The following is a 13,394-nucleotide window of genomic DNA, read 5'->3' as shown; positions in this document are numbered from 1 at the left end:
TTGGGGGATCACTGGCATCACCATCCTGACATTTAGGCTTGAATCCTTTGCTGCAAATAAGCCACATTTCACAGAGGTCTTTGGAATCATGGTACTGTCCTGCAGCACAAGGTCAGAAAGACAGGTCATCTACATTTTCTCAAGTCTTAAAGATTTGTCATTTATAATTTACATCCTCAATCCATCTAGATTTTAGGATATAGTTATAGGAAGGGATCTAATTTTGCTTTCCCTCAGATGTATACTGGCATACCTAGGAGATACTGCAGGTTAGGTTCCAGACACTGCAAATATTACAATAAAGTGAATCACATGAATTTTTTGGTTCCCAGGGCATATACAAGCTATTTATGCTGCAGTGTAGTGTACAACAGACTAAAAAAACAGTGTACATACCTTAATTTGAAAATAATTTATTGTCCAAAAAATGCCAAAACAAGTCCAATAGGAATGTCAAAGACCACTGATCACAGATCACCATAGCAATATAATAATGAAAAGGTTTGAAATATTGTAAGAATTACCAAAATGTGACAGAGACACAAATGAGCAAAGGCTGTTAGATAAATGCTGCCCACAGACTTGCTCAACACAGGGCTGCCACAACCCTTCAATCTGTAAAAAACACACTATCTGTGAAGCACAATAAAGAGAAGTGCAATGAAACAAGGTATGCCTGTAATTGTTTGAAAGCATCCTATTAATTTTAAACTTTAAAAACATAATCTAATCTGTCCCTTTTATTCTATTTTATCTGGTGATGTAACTCATGCTGAATATACTGTTGTCCATCCCACCAACTTTTTTCAGATGTCTCTTGTAAAACCTATTGAAAATATTTTAAACTAATGAATGTCTTTTAATAAGAGAATTTAATCCAATTACATTTATTGTAAACAACTCATTAAAGCTTTAGTTTACATTTGGTTTTATGCCCCCTGATTTTTATAACTTGTTGTTATGTTTTACATTTTGTTATTTATGTTTATCTCCATGTCATTTTAGTATGAAAATGTCCTATTTTTTAAGGTCTACAAAAGCTTTACAATTCCGTGGAGCCTAGTATATTTAAACATTCCCTAAAAGCATTTTTCAGCCAACATTTCATTAACTACTGAGGTCAAGAGATTTCTTTTCACTGAATTTAGAATTTTATATCCCAGGTTTTACTTTACTCTTACATTTACACACACACACACACACACACAGTTGATCCTTGAACAACACAGGGGTTGGGGTTCAACTCTTTGTGCAGTTGAAAAGCCACGTATAACTTACAGTTGGCCTTCCACATATGTGGTTATGATGCTTTCATATCCACAGTTCTCCATCAGCAGATTCAACAACTGCAGATCATGTAGTACTATAATATTTACTATTGAAAAATACCCACATAAGTGAATCTGCATAGTTCAAACTCATGTTGTTCAAGGGTAAACTGTACTTTCAAGAATAACTTTGGATATTCACATCTTGCTAAAGAACCAGATTTCGCTATTATCAATAATGCTATGAACATTCACGTATAAATTTTTGTGTGAACAGGTTTTCATTTCTCTTGTATATATGCCCAAGGATGGAATTACTGATCATACAGTAACTCTACATTTAACGTTCTAAGAAATAGACTGTTTTCCAAAGGGTCTGGACCAATTTACATTCACACCAGGAAAGTATGAGGGATCCAATTTTAGCACCTCTTCAACCATCAATACTCATTATCATCTGTCTGTCTTAGTATTGCATCTTGGTGTGAGTGATGACTTCACTGTCATTTTAATTTGCACTGCCCTTATGGCTAATGATGATGAGCATCATTTCATGAGCTTATTGGCCACTGGTATATTGTTTTTGGAGAAATGACTATTCAGCTCATCTGTCCACTTCAAAATTGGGTTATCTGACTTTTCATGGTTGACTTGTAAGAGATCTTCATATATTCCAGATCTAAGTCCCTATAGACATGATTTCCAAACTTTTCCTCACATTTTGTGGGTGTCTTTTCAATTTCTTGATGGTATACTTTGAGAAACTAAAGTTTTAAATTTTGATAACGCCCAATTTACTTTTTCATTTGTTGCTTGTGCTTTTGGTGTCATATCTAAAAAAAAAAAATCACTGCCTAATCCAAGGTCATGAAGATTTATCTCTGTTTAAAAATTTTATCATTTTACCTCTTGGATACATTTGGAGTTAATTTTTATGTGTGTTAATAATAAAGTGAGGGAGAAGGTCCACATTTATTCTTTTGCATGTGGACACAGAGCTGCTCCAGCACCTTTTGAAAAGGCCATTCCTTCTCCCCCATTGAATTGTTTTGTTTCTCTCATCAAAGACCAATTGCCTACATAAATGTGAAGGTTTATTTCTGGATTCTCAATTTTATCCCACTGATACATAGGTATGTCCTTATGCCAGTACCACACTGTCTTGATTACTATAGCTTTCTAAGTTTTGAATTCAGGATGTGTGAGTGCTCAATGTTCAAGACTGTTTTGGCTAGTCTGAGTTCTCAGAAGATCTATATGAATTTTAGGACCAGATTAACAATTTCTGCAAAGAAGCCCGCTGGGACTTTGATAGGGATTGTGTTGAATCTTTAGATCAACTTAGGGAGCAATTACCTTCATTCTATCTAGTGTTCTGATCCATGAACATGGGATGTCTTTCCATTTATTTAGATATTTAATTTCTTTCAATAATGTTTACTTTTCAGAGTTAAAGTTTTACACTTCTTTTTGATACTATTGTTAATGAAACTTCAAAATTTTTCACTGCAAGTACATGGAAATACAATAGAATTTTGTATATTTATCTTGTATCCTGCAACTATATTGATCTTGTTCTCATCTCAGAATAGTTTTTTGCAGATTCTTTAGGATTTCCTCCATACAAAATCATGTCATTTGTCAATAGCTTTATTTCTTCCTTTCCAATCTATTCCATTTTCTTGCCTAATTGTCCTAACTACAACCTCCTGTACAATGTAGACTAGAAGTGGCAAGAGTGGACATCCTTGTCTTGCTCCCTATTTAGGAGGAAAACCTTCAGTCTTTAATCATTATGCATGATGTTAACTGTGGATTTTTCACAGGTGCCTTTTATCAGGTTAAAAAATTTCCCAACTAACCCTACTTCTTTGATTTTTTTTTTTTTTTTTTTTTTTACCATGAAGGAACCTTGGATTTTTGTCAGAATATGCCTTTTCAGCATTAACATGACCATATGGCTTTGTTCTCTATTCTATTGATATGGTACATTCATTAATATATTTTTGGATGTGAAACCAACCTTGCATTCCTGGAATAAATCCTACGTGGTCATGACATTGCTGGATTCAACTTGCTAGTATTTTGTTGACAATTTTTGCACCTATATTCATAAGAGATATTGTTCTATCATTTCCTTACAGTGTCTTTGATTTTGTTACCAGGATAATACTGGCCTCACAGAATGATCAGGGCAGTGTGCCTTCCTCTTCTATTTCTCTGAAGAATTTGTAAGAAATTGGTATTTTTACACGTTTGGTAGAATTCAACAATAAAAACCATCTGAGTTTTTCTTTGTGTTCTAATTCAATCTCTTTACTTGCTTTCAGATTTTCTATTTCTTCCTGAGTCCGTTTTGTTCATTTTGGTCTTGTTAAGAATTTGTCTAGTTCCTCTATAAAACTGATCGGTATATAAGTGAATCGATCTATAGGATCTCTTATTATCTTTTTAACTTCTGCAAGATCAGTAGTAATGCACCCTTTCATTCCAAATTTCAGTAATTTGAGACTTTTTCATGGTCACTCTAGGTAAAGGTTTGTCAATTTTGTTGATCTTTTTGAAAAACAACTTTGATTTTATTTATTTTATCTTTTTCTTTCTTGATTTTATTAATCATTTCCACTCTAATTCTTATTATTTCCTTCATTCTGCATAGGTTTCCTCTTTCTGCATTAAGATTAAAAGTCAGTTTATTGATTTGAAGTCTTCTTTTTAAATATAGGCATTTATCAATACAAATTTCCTAAGAAAAGCTTTAACTGCACCCAAAATGTTTTGTATGTTATATCTTCATTTCCATTAATGTTAAAGTATTTTCTAACTTCCCTCATGATTTCTTCTGACTTCTTCGTTATTCAGGAGTGTGTTGTTTAATTTCCACATAGCTGTGAATTTCTCAAATTTCTTCTTCTTAGGTTCTAATTTCATTCCACTGTGGTCAGAGAATGTAGTTTGTTGTGGTTTCAGTCCTTTAAAATGTGTTGAGGTTTGTTTTATGGCCTAGCATAATGTCTATTTTGTAAATTTTTCTATGTACATTTAAGAAGAATATAATCTGCTTTTGTTTGGTTGAGTGTTCAAAAGATGTTTCTTAGGTCTAGTTGATTTACAGTGTTATTCAAGTCTTTTCTAATTGATCTTTCACCTAGTTTTCTGTTATGAAAGTGTTGTATTGAAGTCTCCAACTATTATTGTTGAAATTTTCTATTTCTCTGTTCAATTCTTGTCAATATTTGCTTCATATATTTTGGTGCTAGTTAGTGACATGTTTGTAATTGTTATAACTTCCTAAGGGACTGCACCTTTTATTTAAAAATGTCCTTCTTTACCTCTAATATTTAAAGTCTATTTTGTCTAAAATTAGTAGAGCCACTCTAGTTTTCTTATGGTTGCTATTCACATGATTTTTTCTATGCTTTTACTTTCAACATAATTGTATCTTTCAATCTACGTGTGTCTCCTACAGACAGCATATAGCTGGATGCTATTTTTCCTCTGGTCTGACAATCTGGTATTTGACTGGATTGTTTAATCCATTCACACTTGACATTAATATTGATATAGTTGGATTTCTGGCTACCATTTTAGTTTGTTTTATATGTTTCATGTCTTTTGTTCCTCTATTCCATTACTGACATAGGTATTCATTTTTTAATATTTTCTATGTGATATCACTTTAAAATTTCATTTTTCTGCCTAGTATCATATAGAAATACAATCAGTGCTTTTTTATTGATCATATCTCCAACTAATTCATTAAATTCACTTATTAAACCAAATAAGTTCCTTTGAACTTTCTACATAGTGTCATAATTTTCTTGCTAATCCTTATTTATTTTTCTTATTGCACTAGTTAGAACCTCCAGTATGCTATGAATGGGTATACTGTTAGCAGGCATCCTTCACTCATTACCAATCTTGAAAGGGGTGTGGGGTTTTACTAACACAACTAAGTATGATTTTTGCTATACGTTTTACAAATGCTCTATATTAGATTAATAAAATACCCTTCTATTCCCAGATTTTATCATTAATGCATTTTCAATTTTATCCTTTTCATGTATATTTAGATGATAATATAATCTCATTTTTCAATTAACTTCTATCATATTGGTTGATCTCTTAAAATATTAAACCTAGCTTATTTCTGAAAGAAACTTCAGTCAGTCATAATATGCCCATTTTTTTGCTTCATGTTTCTGTATTCAACTTGCTAACATTTCGTTTAGGACTTTGTATCAATGTTATGAGAAAGATGAGTCATTCTTTTCCTTTATCAGGTTTTGAAATCAGGGTTATTCTGGCTTCATATAAAAAACTGGAAAGTCTTTTTCCATTCTCTGAAGAGTTTTTGTTTGCAAATAGTATTACTCCTTCCTTAAATGTTAGAAATAATTCATCATTATGCCATCTGGGCTTGGAGTTAACTTAGTGATAAAGGTTTTCAATTATGATTGAATTTTTAAAAATAGATACAGGAATCATTCATATTTTATTTTTGTTTTTTTTTCACACAAAGTTTCAAAATTTAACAGAATTTCAAGTTCATAAAGTTCTTCATAATACTCTCTAATTACATGTGTAATATATGCAGGATCTGTAGTGATGTCTCTCTTTATTCTTGATATTACTGACGTGTTTTGTTTTTCTTTCTTTTGGTCACTCTTACTAGAAATTTATCCATTTAATCAATACTGTCAAAGCACTGACATTCTGACTTTCCTGACTCTCTATTGTATGTAGTGTTCTATTTCATCATTTCCTGTTAGTTTTATGATTCAATTTTCTTCAGGCTTGATTTTTGTTCCAGCTTGAGATAAAACTCAAATCTTTAACTTTCAGTCCCTTTTTTGTTTTTTTGCATTTAAAGCTACAAAATTTCCTCTAAGTCCTGTCTTTGTCAAGTCTCACAAATTCTGATAAGCCCTCTTGATTATTACTTGGTTCAAAATACTTTTCTAATTTCCATTGTAATTCCTTCTATAATCTGTGCATTATTTAGAAATACATTTATTTCCAGGCAATTGCAGATTTCCAAGTTGCAGTTTTGTTGTTGAAGGTTAGCTTAATTTAATTCCACTGTAATCAGAGAATATCCTCTGAATAATTTCCATCCTGTATTATCTGTTGAGGCTAGTTTCACAGCCAATTTTTTCAAAAGCTCCATGTGTATTTGAGCAAAACCTGTATTCCAACACTGTTGGGTACAGTGTTATTCTATGTCGACACCAACTAGTTCAAATTTCTTAGCTGTTTATAATCTTCCAGCTATTAAAACAGGAGTGTGTTCACAGTGATCCACTATGATTCCACAACTTGTCTATTTCTTTTAACTGAATCACTGTCTCTCCCCCCTTACAGTATATAGTTTGAAGCCATGGGTACATACTGATTGAGTTTATTTTCTCTATTCCTGGTGGTGGACTGGTTTTTCTCATTACAAAATATCTCTATCTCTAGTGATGCTTGTTGCTGAGATACTACCTTAATACATTATAAATATCAATACTAAATAAAGCACAATTCCTGTTATATTTTACATTTACACCAAAACAAACCTAAGCTAGGTTGTATAACTTGTTCAAAAAACACAGTTCAGAGCCAGTATTTAAACCCAGGATCTTAAGACTCAAAGAAATCTCATATCACAAGTACAAATCAGATATTATGAAGTAACAAGGTTACCTTTAAGGGATATATAGTGGTCAACAAAAGGACAAAACATGACCAACTTATGCCAGGTGACAATCTTATAATGAGCACGAACTAATCCTTACTACTCTAAGTGTGGTCCATGGACCAGCAGCATTAGCATCTTCTAAGTGCTAGTAGAATTTTGCTTTCACTTAAAAAAATTTTATCGATGTAATGGTATAAAATTAAGCAGCATAAAATGCTCACAGTGAAATAAAGTAGTTGCTTGTCAACACTCAATGCCTAGTAACAATCATTTTTAACTTTTTAAAAAAATCTCAGTACTTTAAAATACATTCACAGTAGTATTTCTTGAATTACAAATTTTAGCCACTATCAAGGTCCTATACAAACAGATGAGGATTTAGCTCTTTTCTATACCCTATACACCTTTTCATCACGTTTGTAATTAAATCAATACTTGAGTTGTTACAAGCAAATACATAACCAGAGAATCACGACTGCATTATCTTTTTTATATTTCCTTTTTCCTGAAGCTATCAAATTTTATCTCCAAATTTCCTATAAACCTATCCTTCACTTTTTTTTCAAATTCATCAGAACGGTCATATACCAACATTTTCCCTTATTCTCCACTCCTTCAAGGTCACGTTTAAAGATCATCTCTTCAGAGAAAGCCTTCCCCCAAGAGAACTACTTCCTTATCTGAATTTCCCATTAGAAATTTATATTTTAGTCATGATATTTGTGGGCAGAGACTTGTCTTACTTTTATATCCTCAGTGAGATGCTTTTCATGTAGAAGTTTTATTAAATGCTGCTTAAATGAATACTCAACTTATAAAAATGAACCTCTGGAAAGCCACCCAGGGTTATTTTTTCCTTAATAAAGAGTACCAGAACAGGCCTCAGCAATTTTTGCCATAGCTTTAACATAAGCTATTTCATATCAGCAGCACTACACACAGTAGAATATACACAGTAGAACCTCAAAGGTATACTAATGATACCACATTTAGTAGATATAGTGCCTCTAATATAATTAATGGTTAAATTTAATAAGATCTGTATACAAATTGCCCCTTATATCCCTAGAAATTTAATCAGAAGTTCAAAACTTCACATTATATCCAGTTATCTCCCCTACCCAAACAGTTATGTTTACTTCCCTCTAGATATTGCCTGACTACAATCTTTCTGTCCTACTTAGATTGGTAAAGATAAAAAAGGGATACGACATTACCTGAGTCTATAGTAATGCATTTTAAAGGTATGGGTCAAGGTTTAATTAAGCCTCAGAGAACAGAATAAGTATTTAAACAATGTAAGGATATGAGACAAAATATGATAGAAGAATATGTTTCTTTGTATTTGAATATAATCTCACTCAACTTAATGAGAACTAGTACTCTTGTGCATTTAAAATCATAGTTTATTTTTATTTTTAACGAGTATCCAATATATTATTTAAAATTTGATTATATCAAATGAAATACATCTGTACACACCCACTATAAGAGAACTACATGATTTGCACAGGCAAAGATGCAGGGATCATGCAATATTTTCATACCAGAATTCAAGATATTAAGTAGCAAGGAAATACAGTAGAACTGAAGGTTGAGGTGAAGTACAAGCGTCAATAAGATAAACAGCTGAAAATTCAAGATGCACCTAGATACACCAGTTCTTAAAAGACGCAAATCATTTCTATTAAGACACTGTTCATGCATTTCTGTTGAGGCAGAAGTCAATCTTAGGATGTAGTCTGTACAAATCTGCAGATAAGACTGAGAGTTAAGTAGATTAATTTGATTAGGGTCAGACTCAACATTTCCAAAAATGTATTGAAGGATGAACAAACTAAGAAGACATACTTCACAAGAGCTGAACTCAGTGTAATCAGTCCTTCAGCCGGACGCTTCATTCTGTATTTTCAATAGCTTTCCTGTGATATAAATTATTTTTATCTTGAATGTTCTTCCCCATTTGTTTTGCAAATAGTTATGTCGCCAGTCATTTACTGGCTACAATATATGACAAAATCATAATGAAAAGAGTATTAAATTCCAATCTAGCGTGACAGCCCGTTTAAGCGGGTTTCACATAATTCTTCTATTTTTTAACATTTTATTCCTAATGAATTACTCAGTACGATCATCTTTTTCTAGGTCTTGACCATCTATGAGTCTTCAGAGCAGTAAATACCGGCTCGTCACAAAGCAAGCAACATGTGCTGGCTTACAATGTTGGAAACTTCATCTTCAACACAGTATCACGGAAAGGTGGAAGTCAGTTTTCCAAGCACAGCAAGGTTGTAATCAGAGAGACAAAGCAAAATAATTGCTTCCTCTGTACAGGACACATTCTTGAACTTGCCAAAATTGAAAGTAGGTGGGGGAAGGGCGACAAGCAGGAAATGGTTTTTTTTTTAACTTCCTCAAAAATAAACTGTGTTAAAGAACCACGCCTGCCGGTACACGGCTTTCATCCTTCAATCAGAGCATCCCTACACAGGTGAGCTCCACAGGTGTACATTACACGTTTGGTGCTCCAGGCGCTTTCCTTTAAAAAGGCATGTGGTCATAAAGGCTCGGAATTTTCTATTTTCCCTGATGTTCTAGTGCCTTCTGCATTAAAATGTACATCAAGGAAAGCCTCCCCACCGCCTGATGAAGATCACTTAACTGTTCTGGCACCTGGTTTCCTCAGACAAATTATAACTGAAACTCCTGGAAATTTGGCGACGGAATCCCAAAGTTGAGGGGAGGACTACATATTCTCCGTTAGTTTGTAAAAGCAGTACGGTCGGGCCCCACACTTCCACTTACTTACTCGGCAAGTACCAAACCCTGAGGCAACGTCCCTCCGCGGCCCCGACTCGCCCGCGCCGCCGCCCACCACTCCCGCTTCGCCCGCCGCCCGCTCGGACAGCGGGCGGAGACACGTCCTTTCGCCCTTCGCCGTTGTCTTGCCGGCCGGGTCAGAGCCCCAACGACTCCGCGGACACCTTTGAATCAACCCCGCCGCAACCGCCCGGCTCGCGCAGCGCTCCGAGGCCTCCGAGGGCCGGCCCTCAGAGAGGCGCGCGGCGCGCGAGAAACCTCCGTCCCGGCCAACCGTCGCTCACGCGGGGTTCTCGCCCTGCCCCAACGTACCTAGAGCGGCGCCGCGCCGGCCGCTTCCCTCTCCACAACCTTCGAGAACGCTGCCGCCGATCACAATAGCGCTTCCGCGCGGACCAGCTGAGGTAAGTATCCCTTGCGCCAAGCCCCGATGGACTTCCGGCCAATGGCAGCGCGCACTTGCGGCAGCCCAGCCAATCAGAGACGACCGGGTGGAGGGGGAGGGGAGAACGCGGCGGGGAAGTGGAAGTCCGCTGTGGGGTGCGGAAAGTTCGCGTTTCCGCGCTACTCTCTGTCAGGCCGTTAGACCTACCCAGCGGGTCACGCGACCAAGCGCCTGAGCTGGGCCTCTCCTTTGAGCGCCTGAGTGGGCCTCTCCGTTGAGCGACTGAAAGTTTTCCGAAAATCACTATTAGAAAAACTGTATTTACAAAAACAGGCGGCCCGTCCGCAAGCACTGGCTAGCCCATTTGAATTTTTAAAACACTACAATAAAATATAATTGATCTTGGTTTCGGAGGTTTGTGACAACTCCTTAAATTTTGCGACCCAGGCGAGTGGTCACGGCCCCACTGTGTTCTCTCGAGTTTCCTAAATCGACCCAGGGATCTGCCACGCTAGGCTGCATCAGACTTCATGAGACCTACTCTGCGACCGAATAACCACACTTTTGGTGATTATCCTGCGTTCGTTGAATAGTTAAGTACCCTCACTGTAGCCGGTGCAGGAAATATCACCATCAGCTAGTTTGATTAAGGCCTCCTCACCATGGAGGGTGGAGCTGCCTGCTTGTAACTACTGGCTACTAGAAAAATGAGCCAAGGCGGGACGATCTAGGAGTAGGTCGTTAACAGAAAAACATACTCTAACCCAGTCTGTTCCCAAAATATGGTCCAGGGATCCCTGGAGGTCTACAAGGTCACTCTGTTTTCATAACAATAGGAAGATGTTATTGGCCTTTTTCATTCTCATAGTCTCAAGTGTTCAATGGAATTTTCCAGAAGCTTCTAGAAAATTGACGTCTTTTGCAACAGATTGAATGCAGAAAAGATGTGAGAATCCAGCTGTTTTACATCAAACACTAGGGAAAATGTAAAATGTTGCCTATCTTTGCACAATTTTTTTGTTTCATAAAAATTTTTTCTCCCAGTTTTACTGAGATATCATTGGCATACAGCACTGTATAAGTTTAAGGTGTACAGCATAATGATTTGACTTACATATATCATGAAATGATTATCACAATAAGTTTAGTGAACATTCATCATATATAAATACGAAGTTAAAGAAGCAGAAAAAAAATTTTGTGTGTAATGAGAAATCTTAGGATTTACACTCTTAACGTTCACATATAACATACAGCAGTGTTAACTGTGTTTAACGTGTTGTTATGTTACATTCCTAGTACTTATTAATCTTATAACTGGAAGTTTGCACCTTTTGACCGGCTTCATCTGATTTCCACTGCTTCCCTCCGTGCTCAGCGTCCCCCCCCCCACACCTCTCGTAACCACAAATCTGATCTCTTGAGAAAATAACAATTTTGAATATAATTGAAGGGTATGTATAGGGTTGCTGAGAGAGAAGGATGGTATGGGAGGGAGTGTGAGGCAAGTAAATTGGAGCCAGATAAGGAATTTAGACTTAATTCAGTCAATAGTGAGTAAGTAGCCTTTAGAAATATCATGTCTATTTAGGGTGATTGGGTATCTTGTGTGCCATTTTAATAACAATCGATATTTACCGGGCATTATGTCAATTAAGTTCATTACATGCATTTTTTCCCCTTTATTTCCACATTTGAAATTGGACAATCTGTATTCAAAATTGTGCTGGGTCACTTATTAGCCATGTAGTCTTGGACAAGTTAGGTCACCTCTCAGAGCCACAATGATCTTGTCTCTAAAATGGGAATAATAACAACAAAGAATTTATTGAGTTCTTAATTGTCCCGGACACTGCACAAAGCACTTATCCATGTTATTTAAATTAATTATCATAACTCAATATATGAAGTACTATGAAGTCTCTCAATTTGCTATTTGATTTTTATATTATTTATTATTATTGACGTATAGTTGATTTACAGTATTAAATGTTACAGGTGTACAACATAGTGATTCACAATCTTTAAAGGTTATACTCCATTTACAGTTCTTATAAAATATTGTCTATATTTGATTTAAAAAAATACATGGGATAGTAGGGAGACACCTCCTTGCATATTTCCAGACTTATAGTAGACACTTGGTACATTGTAGGTATTATTATTAAAATTGATAAAGCTGAATAACATGGATGATCTTGAGCAAATCTCTTAGCCTTTTGTGTTGGACTTTTTTTGGTTGATAGTTTCTTCCAGTGAGAATTGTGGTAGGCAGAATTTTGACTCCCATGATCTTTGTCCCCTGGTATTCCTCTCATGGTTATGTTACATCTTTGGCAAAAGGGATTTTGCAAATATAATTAAGCTTACTAATCAACTCACCTTAAGATGGAGGGATTAGCCTGGGTTTTTCAGGTGAACCCAATATAATCACATGAACCCCTAAAGGCAAAATAGCAGGTCAGAGAGATGCAGCAGAAAGGAAATTCATAAAGATTTCATACATAAGAAGGACCCAAACCACGGGTGCTGGATTGAAGACAGAAGGAACCACATGAAAACCACACTAAAGAAATGAATTCGCCCACAACCTGGAACAAGCCTGGAAGCAGATTCTTCCCCAGAGTGTTGGCTGGCTGACACCTTGATTCCAGTCTTATGAGACCCTAAACAGTGCTCCCAGCTGAGTCCACTAGGCTTCTGACTTAAAGAGCTGTGAGATAATAAGTGGGTATTTTTTTTTTAATTTTTTATTTATTATTTATTTATTATTTTTATTTTTGGCTGTGTTGGGTCTTCATTTCTGTGTGAGGGCTTTCTCCAGTTGCGGCGAGTGGGGGCCCCTCTTCATCGCGGTGCGCGGGCCTCTCACTATCGCAGCCTCTCTTGTTGAGGAGCAGAGGCTCCAGACGCTCAGGCTCAGCAGTTGTGGCTCACGGGCCCAGCTGCTCTGCGGCATGTGGGATCTTCCCAGACCAGGGCTCGAACCCGTGTCCCCTGCATTGGCAGGCAGATTCTCAACCACTGCGCCACCAGGGAAGCCCCGTGGATATTGTTTTAAGCCACTAAGTTTGTGGTAACTTTATGGCAACAATAGAAAACTAATAATAGCATTCATTCTCATATCCTTCTCAGCTCTCCCCAAGGCATACTGGAATCCTGGGAACTACATTTCCCAGATGCCCTTACCACCAGCGTTCTGGATTCATTTACATTTTGTCAAGTGGGATGTATTTCC

General features: G+C 36.3%; 1 protein-coding gene across 3 annotated transcripts in view; it reads right to left on the bottom strand.

The window, feature by feature from the left end:
* The window catches only part of ATF7IP2 (activating transcription factor 7 interacting protein 2), a 59,611-nt gene extending 49,425 nt beyond the window's left edge, over positions 1-10,186 (bottom strand). The window contains exon 1 of one of the 3 annotated variants that reach the window (XM_036825875.1): positions 10,084-10,186. The gene's annotated coding sequence lies outside the window, so the exon portion shown is untranslated. Of the gene's footprint in view, positions 1-8,599; positions 8,834-10,083 lie in introns of those variants that run through there. The other 2 variants (XM_036825877.1, XM_036825876.1) reach the window with 2 other exon arrangements.
* Between the last annotated feature and the right edge of the window lie 3,208 nt (positions 10,187-13,394).

This window comes from Balaenoptera musculus, chromosome 15, assembly GCF_009873245.2.
Source record: "Balaenoptera musculus isolate JJ_BM4_2016_0621 chromosome 15, mBalMus1.pri.v3, whole genome shotgun sequence".
NCBI lineage: Eukaryota > Metazoa > Chordata > Mammalia > Artiodactyla > Balaenopteridae > Balaenoptera > Balaenoptera musculus.
The sequence above is the reverse complement of the archived record's forward strand: the minus strand, read 5'-3'. Positions and strand labels throughout refer to the sequence as shown.